General features: G+C 40.1%; 1 pseudogene; it reads left to right on the top strand.

Moving 5' to 3' along the window:
* The first annotated feature begins 4428 nt into the window (after positions 1-4428).
* LOC100614263 (ras-related protein Ral-A-like) lies at positions 4429-6163 on the top strand (annotated as a pseudogene).
* Positions 6164-9136: the final 2973 nt, after the last annotated feature.

Below are 9136 nucleotides of genomic sequence, written 5' to 3' on the forward strand. Positions count from 1 at the left end.
ATCAGGGTCTTGCTGACTTCAGGAGTGAAGCCATAGACCTTCACGGTAGGTGTTACAGCTCTTAAAGGTTGTGCACCCAGAGTTGTTCATTCCTCCCTGTGGGTTCGTGGTCTCGCTGACTTCAGGAGTGAAGCCGCAGACCTTCGCAGTGAGTGTTACAGCTCTTAAAGGTGGCACATCCGGAGTTGTTTGTTCCTGCCGGTGGTCTCGCAGTCTCGCTGACTTCAGGGGTGAAGCGACAGACCTTCGCAGTGAGTGTCACAGCTCTTAAAGGTGGCGCGTCCGGAGTTGTTCTTTTCCCCACCAGTGGGTTCGTGGTCTCGCTGACTTCAGGAGTGAAGCTGCAGACCTTCACGGTGAGTGTCACAGCTCATAAACGTAGTGCGGACCCAAAGAGTGAGCAGCAGCAAAATTTATTGTGACAAACAAAAGAACAAAGTTTCCACATTGGGAAGGAGACCCTAGCTGGTTGCCGCAGGGGGTGGCCAGCTTTTATTCCCTGATTTGGCCCCGCCCATGTCCTGCTGATTGGTCCATTTTACAGAGCGCTCATTGGTCCATTTTACAGAGTGCTGATTGGTACATTTTACAGAGTGCTGATTGGTGCGTTTTTACAGAGTGCTGATTGGTGTGTTTACAATCGTTTAGCTAGACACAGAGCGCTGATTGGCGCATTTACAATCCTTTAGCTACACACAAAAGTTCTCCAAGTCCCCACCAGACCCAGAAGTGCAGCCGGCTTCACTTCTCATCATCTCAGATGACTTGTTTTGGTGCTGCTAAGTTGTTGCTAGTTGGTCTGGCTCATTGGGCTCTCATGGTGGCACCTGTTGTCGTCCTCAGCCATTTGCACCGGAAGGAAAATCTCTCCACTCTTCATCCCGAACTTAGGTCTGAACCACTTCACGTGTCTTACCATCATCTCTACACCACCATGCCCAACACACACACACACATACACACACACACACTCATGGGGGTTGGGATAGCAGAGGGAATCTCTGAATGCCTTGCATGCCAGGGTTGGCCACGAGGCACCAGGAACCTCAAGTTTATGCCTCAAAAGCTACTTCTGCTAATACTGCATTACAGCTCTAAATCATGATGTCTTACTCAAGTACATGTGTAGGTTGCTCTGGAGGATCTGCCAGGGAAAGCAGACCACCAGCCCTGACACCCTCAGCTTTCCCAATATGCATCTGGATTTGCTATGGCAGCCCCCTCCCCAGCTCCACTGCCACAATATTCAACCCAAAAAAAGCCACAAGCAAAGACACTACCATTCTCTCTACGTCAAATCATTTATTTAAAAATACATACTGTATTATCTAACTTTGATTCTAAATATGGAAATTTGCGGAACCCAAATATTGCCCCCAATCCTTAGCCCAGGTACATCATCTTGGATAAGTCAGAACCTGAGTGAAAAGGTAACTGCATAATTTTAACTCTTCCAGTCCCAAGTTCATCCTTCTTTCTATAGTACCTTCTTAAGCATGTCTTTACTAATTTTTTGATCGTACTCCAATCCATATTTAATTAACAATGGAGCTAAATGACATTCACAGGTGTTTTCCATGTCATAGCCACACTGATCTAAGTTCAGTAACCCTGGAATTAGAGATAGGGATAAGATATTACATCAGCAATGAGAAGCACCATGAATGAAAATAGATGCTTACTCACTGCAAAGGAATAATGATGCCTCTGCACCTCTGCACTCTGAAATAAAAATGGTTACTAGAATAATGTTTTTATTTTGTACTTAAGCAGAGAACAAATTAGATGTAAGTTCTAAATAGAAGAAGTCACCAAGGATCCTTTGTATTTCAAGTAAGTTCTTTTTTTGTAGGTACATAGTCATGTAAATTATACATAAATATATATTGCTGAATTAATTTTATTTGAATTCGAGGTGGGCTGTCTTTGGCTATTTTAAATTATCTTGGAAAACTTTGGAAATAACACTAGATTTGACAAAGGAATTCAACTTCAATGAATTATCTTTGTATGTCTTCTCAAATTAGCAAAACTTATTTTTCTCAATGTATCTTAATATATAGTTTAAGGCCTTCAGAACTAAACAATTTCAGCTATACAAAATTCTATGTTTAGTAAATTTGAGTCATGTACCATAAAAATCAGTGTAACTTCTGTTTTATCCTTGGTCATGATGTATTTTCCACAAAGTTTAGCAACTGAAAGTAAAAGAAAGCTTATCTGTTGTGTTATTGTTGGTTGTTATTTGGCTCTGTCCACAGAGCCACGGTTTTGCCAATTTTTCATTTTCTATGAGCCCTATCTTCCAATGGCCTTCTTAAACTTTATTTCAAGATCTGTTTTCAAGATACACTCAGGAATGCACTGATTCAGTATTTCAAAGCTCATCACTGAATTCCTAAAGATTACAGTATAGTATCTTGAATTCCCTGGGATTTTCTATACCCCACTGAGTTCCATACCTACTGGATTGACTTGCACTCTTATTGTCTTGAAAATATATTAATAGGAGTTTTATATTTTTAAGTCCATTAAACATTCAGATGGCTGCACTCAGAATCTACACCATCTCTTTTTTGATCACTGGTCCAAGGATATAACTTTTATGGGGTCAGCAACTCTCCACAGCTCTTCCTATAGTGTTTCTTACCTCAGAAAATGGCAGTGTTGTTCTCCCAGTAGCTCAGTCTGAAAACCTTAGAGATAGCCTCCACTCTTCTCCTTCAGTCATACTCCACTTCTGGTCCATCAGTTTTATTTTCAAATATACTTCAAATCTAATAACTGTTTACTACCTTCACTACTCCCATCTGGGTCTAAGTCAGCATCACTGCCATGTTAGATTAGTTTCCTAATAGGTCTTCATGCTTCCACCTTGAATACCCTTCCATCACTCCCAACACACACACACACACACACACACACACACACACACACACAATTTACACCACCGTCAAAACGATACTATAAAATACCTTTACTTATTTATGTAGCACACACTTCATGGCATTAGTTTGTGCCAGGAACTGCTCAAAACACTTTACAAATATTAACTATTTTAATACTTATTCTAATCCTATGTAGCAGGGACCATGATTATCCCACTTTATAGGAAAGAAAACAGAGGCACAGAGAAAATAATAATAATTTGCCCAAAGTCACCCAGCTAACAGGTCAGAAAACCAGGACTCAACCCCGGCAGTCTTAGCTCCAGACTGCATTCACTCAGAGCATGTCATTGTCCTGCCTGAGAACACCCATCATCTTCACATCTCACACAGAGTGAAAGCCCGAGTCCACAAAGGGCTTACTAGAGTCTACATATCACTGGTCTACCTTAGACAGACCATGCAGTCTCCCATCTCAGGGTCTTTGATCCTTCCCTCTGCCAAGAACTCTCATCTTCCATGCATACATTTGTCTCGCCCTCTCTCTTCCTTCAGATTCCTGAGCAAAGACCAGTGAAGACTTCCTAAATTCACACCTATGCCTTGCCAAACTTCTTTACTCTGCTTTATTTTTCTCCGGAGCACTTATTACTGCCTAAATATATGCATTTGTCTGTTTGCTTTTGTCTACCTCCTCCCATTGAAGACGTAAGCTCTGTGAGGCAAGGGCTTTGTCCTTTGTTCCCTGCTGCATCTCCAGTGCCTAGAATGTAGGAGGCCCTCAATTACCAACTGTTGGACAACTTCAGAATTATTGAACGAATCACAAAGATCAATGTGTAGAAGAAACATTTGTGAAAGAGGAAGTAGGCAATTTTGACTTCACTCTTTCTACCCTGCCACTTTGACCCCAGTGCTATTTAGCCTGACATTTTAACCCTGCTGTTTGCTTTTTGCTTCAACAGGACCCACAATAAAGCGATTCAACATATATAGATGATTACATTTGTAATGCCATAAGCCAACCCCGGATATAAAGTAATCCTAAAATGTTTGTGGAAGATTATTCCCAGTTTTCTTATGGTTTTGATAAAATTTAAATATAACACTTTAAATCATGTACAACTATAGTACAACTCCGATGAAAAGCAATATGGAGAGTTCTCAAAGAACCAAAAATAGAAGTACCATTCAATCCAGAATCCCAACACTGCATATCTATACAAAAGAAATAAAAAATCATTTCTCCAAAAAGATACCTGCACTCATATGTTTATCACAGCACTACTATTCATAATAGCAAAGATGTGGAATCAACCTAAGTGTCCATCAAAGAATGACTGGATTAAAAAAAAGTGATATATATACACACACACACACATATATATACATACACATCATGAAATACCACTCAGCCATAAAATATGTCTTTTGCAACAACATGGATGGAACTGGAGGCCATTATTCTAAGTGAAATAACTCAAACAAAAAGTCAAATACTACATGTTCTCACTTATAAGTGGGAGCTAAACAGCTAAACATGGACATAGACAGTGAAATAGACACGGGAAATTCAGAAGGGTAGGAGGATGGGACAGGGTTTAGGGATGAGAAATTACCTAATGGGTACAATGTACACTATTTGGGTGATGGTCACAGTGAAAGCTCAGACTTCACCACTACGCAATATGTCCATGTAACCAAACTGCACTTGTATCCCCTAAAATCTATTTAAATAAACAAATCACATATAATTAATATTATTAGTAAAAATAATCAACACAAATATTCTACTCATGGGAAAATTTTTTATAGTTTAAAACTGTCAAAACCTGTATTTCGTCAATATAATAGATACCGTGGAGGACGGTGGATCTCCCCAGGGTGGAGCCCCAGAATCATCGTCCTCCTCCAGCCGCCCAAGCTCCTCCGCCACTCGTCAGAGTCCTCCTTCAGCCGTTCCCAGCCCGGGGCCTCCCAGGTGATGACGGCCAAGTACCCTCCGGCAGGAGCCACACAGCAGTGACTTTCAGACCCTCTGGGGCAGCGGACTGGCTCGCACTGCAGATTCTTCCTAATCCTTTGGTGAAAACTGCAACACAAGAAGGCCGCAAATAAGCCCAAGGGTCAGAACTCTATGGCCTTACACAAAATCATCATGGTGGACAGTGGTGGTGTGGGCAAGTCCGCTCTGACTCTATGTGTCTGGAGTTGGTTCCTTCCAGTGGGTTCCTGGTATCTCTGACTTCAAGAATGAAGCTGCCAACCTTCTTGGTGAGTGTTACAGCTCTTAAAGGTGGCAAAAACCTGAAGAATGAGCAGCAGCAAGATTTATTGTGAAGAGCAAAAGAACAAAACTTCCATAGCATGGAAGACAACCCAATTGGATTGCCGCTGCTGGTTAGGGTGGCCAGCTTTTATTCCCTTATTTGTCCCCTCCCATGTCCTGCTGATTGGTCCATTTTACAGAAGGCTGATTGGTCCATTTTACAGAGTGCTGATTGGTCCATTTTACAGCACACTGATTGGCACATTTTACAAAACTCTATCTAGCTACAGATGGCTGATTGGTGCATTTTACAAACCTCTAGCTAGCTACAGAGTGCTGATTGGTGCATTTTTACAGAGCACTGATTGGTGCATTTTACAAACCTCTTGTAAGACACAAAAGTTCTCCAAATCCCCACTTGACCCAGGAAGTCTAGCTGGCTTCACCTCTCACATACAGTTCACGTACGATGAGTTTGTGGAGGAATATGAGCCTACCAAAACAGACAGCTATCGGAAGGAGCTCAGGATGGGGAGGAAGTACAGATCTATATCATAGATACAGCTGGGCAGGAGGACTACACTGCAATTAAAGACAACTACTTCCACTGTGTCTTCTCTATTACAGAAATGGAATCCTTTGCAGCTACAGTTGACTTCAAGGAGCAGATTTAAGAGTAAAAGAAGATGAGAATATTCCATTTCTACTGGTTGGTAACAAATCAGATTTAGAAGATAAAAGGCAGGTTTCTATAGAAGAGGCAAAAAACAGAGCTGACTAGTGGAATGTTATCTGTGTGGAAACATCTCCTAAAACATGAGCTAATGTTCACAAGGTATTTTTTGACTTAATGAGAGAAATTCGAGTGAGAAAGATGGAAGGTGACAAAGAGTGGAAAAAGAAGAGGAAAAGTTTAGCCAAGACAATCAGAGAAAGATGCTGCATTTTACAATCAAATCCCAAACTCCTTTCTTATCTCGACTATACTAATAAATATAATTTATAAGCATTGCCACTGAAGGCTCAATTGACTGAAATTACTTTAACATTTTGGAAATTGTTGTATATCACTGAAAGCATGAATTGCAACTGCAATGAAATTCAAATTTACTTAAAAAAGAAATTAATATGGCTTCACCAAGGAGCAAAGTTCAACTTATTTAGTAATTGCCAACAATTATCATGGTCCTGAATGTAGCATGGGAGCTTGTGTTTCTGAGGCAGTCTTTCTTGAAATATTAAAGAAGTGAGATGGGGGTGAGGAGAGGGAGGAAAGAGGACTTCTCTGGTGTTTTATTATAAAGCTTACATTTTATATCATATTAAAATATCTTGGTCTTCTACTGCCTTGAAAAATGACAATTGTGAACATGATAGTTAAACTGTACCACTTTTTAAAACCATTGTTATGCAAAATTTAGAAGAAAAAGTTATTGGCATGGTTGTTGTATATAGTTAAACTGAGAGTAATTCATCTGTGAATCTGCTTTAATTACCCGGTGATTAAAGTAGTGTAAACTTGTACATGGAAATTTTTGAATATGCTTTAATTTAGAAACAGAAAAATACCCGGTTATATCATTCTGGGTGTGTTCTTCCTGACACCAGGGGTCCACTGCCTCATGTGTCCTGGTGAGAAAATATATGCCCAGCATGGAGTACAGCTTTGGTATAGAAGATTCTTGAGAAGTAACTGCCTGCTAGGAGCCTGTCCAAATTTAAAATGTGTGCCATACTCTCGTTCTTGAAAATAAGATTCCAGAGCTCTTTGATCACTTTTAATAAACTTCAAGTTCATTTAAAATGAAGGGCCAGCATATACTTGTAAGATAATTTTCAGCTGCAAGGATTCAGCACCAGTTATGTTTGAATGAACCCTCTTTTTCTTTAAGATGCTGGTCCCTGGAAATCACTTTCTGCCAGTGGTGAGCATGTAAGTGTTAAGTTTTTGATCTCCTGGGAGCAGGGCACAGGAAGAAAATGTCAATAATGCTAATGCATTTTGCACTGTTGAATGAAGAACACTGTAGCTACATTTTCAAGAGTTAACATCAAGTAGTCAAACCTGGGTACTGTGCAGAAAACATGTTTGGCACACACTGACCAAACATCAGGCTGTGTCACCACTGTGTGGTGTTCCTGCTAGAAGAATTCTAGCACGTTATTTAGGGACATAATTTCAGTGGGAAATATGCCGCTGTCCGATATTTTTTTCCTCTTTGCAGTGGAACTAGAACAGTTGATTCAACAGAGTATTTTTTTTCCTTTTGCTCAGTCCTGATTTAAACAGGTCAAAGATGTGTTCAGGAATTCCAGGAAACAGGTGTGTATGTAAAGTTAAAAATAGACTTTCTAGGAACTCACTCCTTAGATATTACATCCAGTTTCTCTGTTAAATATTTGTCCTTAAAGGGTTTGAGAGGTACATCTTTCATTTTGTATTTCTCATAGGCTATGTCACGTGCAGAATTCAAGTTACCAGTGTAACACTGGCCAGCAGGCCCAGCAATCTCCATGTGTACTCATTACAGTCTTGTATAACCAGAGGTCCTAACCACTAACATTGTGACTTTGCTTTAAGACCTTTCCTTTCCTGGGTACTGAGGTGCTATGAAACCAACTGACAAAGATGCATCATGTGTCTTAGGCTGATGCCACTACCCGATTTGTTTAGTTGCAATTTGAGCCATTTAAAGACCAATAAACTTCTTTTTAAAATATATATATTTAAATTAAATAATATATATGTGATTTACACCCACAAGAGTAGAGCAAGTAATAAGTGTACTTTATACAAACAGCCAAAAAATAATAATTAAAACCGTACATTTTAGTCACTTCAAAATATTTACGGGCCCGGCACAGTGGCTCATGCCTAGAATCCCAGCACTTTGGGAGACTAAGGGCGGGTGGATCACCTGAGGTCGGGAGTTCAAGACCAGCCTGACCAACATGGCAAAACCCCATCTCTACTAAAAATACAAAATTAGCTGGGCGTGGTGGCACATGCCTGTAATCCCAGCTACTCAGGAGGCTGAGGCAGGAGAATTGCTTGAACCAGGGAGGCAGAGGCTGCAGTGAGCTGAGATTGAGTCATTGCACTCCAGTCTGCACAACAAAGAGTGAAACTCCATCTCAAAAACATATATATATACATATATAGAGATAGATATAGATATAGATATGTATGTGTGTATCTAGATAGATAGATAGATAGATAGATAGATAGATAGATAGATAGATAGATTACATAGCTTTTATTGTTCCAGGCACTGTTTTGAGAACTTTTATAAAAAAATAACTGATTTACTCTCATAAAATATTTTGTGAGTTAGATGCTAATGCTAATATGATCCTTTTTCACAGATGAAAAGGAAACAGAGAAGTAAAGTAACTTGCCCCAAGTGACACGGTAAGCAGTGACAAAGCCAGAGTTAGAACTTATCAATCTCGTTCTAGAGTCTGTTTGATGCTCTGCCTTCTTTCTAATAATCCTTTATTATTGATTAGAAAATTACAAATTTACATCTTCTTATCAGAATTTAGATCTGCAGAGTTTAGCACAATCAAGTTAAACGTGTTAGAATGAGATCATGTTTTTTGCAGGGATGTGGGTGGAGCTGGAGGCCATTACCCTTAGCAAACTAACACAGGAGCAGGAAACCAAACACCACAGGTTCTCACTTTTAGGTGGGAGCTGAATGATGAGAACACATGGACACAGGGAGGGGAACAACACACACTGGGGCCTATGGGAGGATAGAGGGTGGAAGGAGAGCGAGAATCAGGAAAAATAACTATTGGGTGCTAGGCTTAGTACCTGGGTGATGAAATAATCCATACAACAAACCCCCATGACACAGTTTACCTATGTAACAAACCTGCACATGTACCCCTGAACTCAAAAGTTTAAAAAAGAGAAATAATAGCCACAAAAGAAAACTCACAATGGCAAAAGCTCAGTCAGCACAGTTGGATA

The sequence above is a fragment of the Pan troglodytes genome, chromosome 6, assembly GCF_028858775.2.
Source record: "Pan troglodytes isolate AG18354 chromosome 6, NHGRI_mPanTro3-v2.0_pri, whole genome shotgun sequence".
In the NCBI taxonomy this organism is placed as follows: domain Eukaryota; kingdom Metazoa; phylum Chordata; class Mammalia; order Primates; family Hominidae; genus Pan; species Pan troglodytes.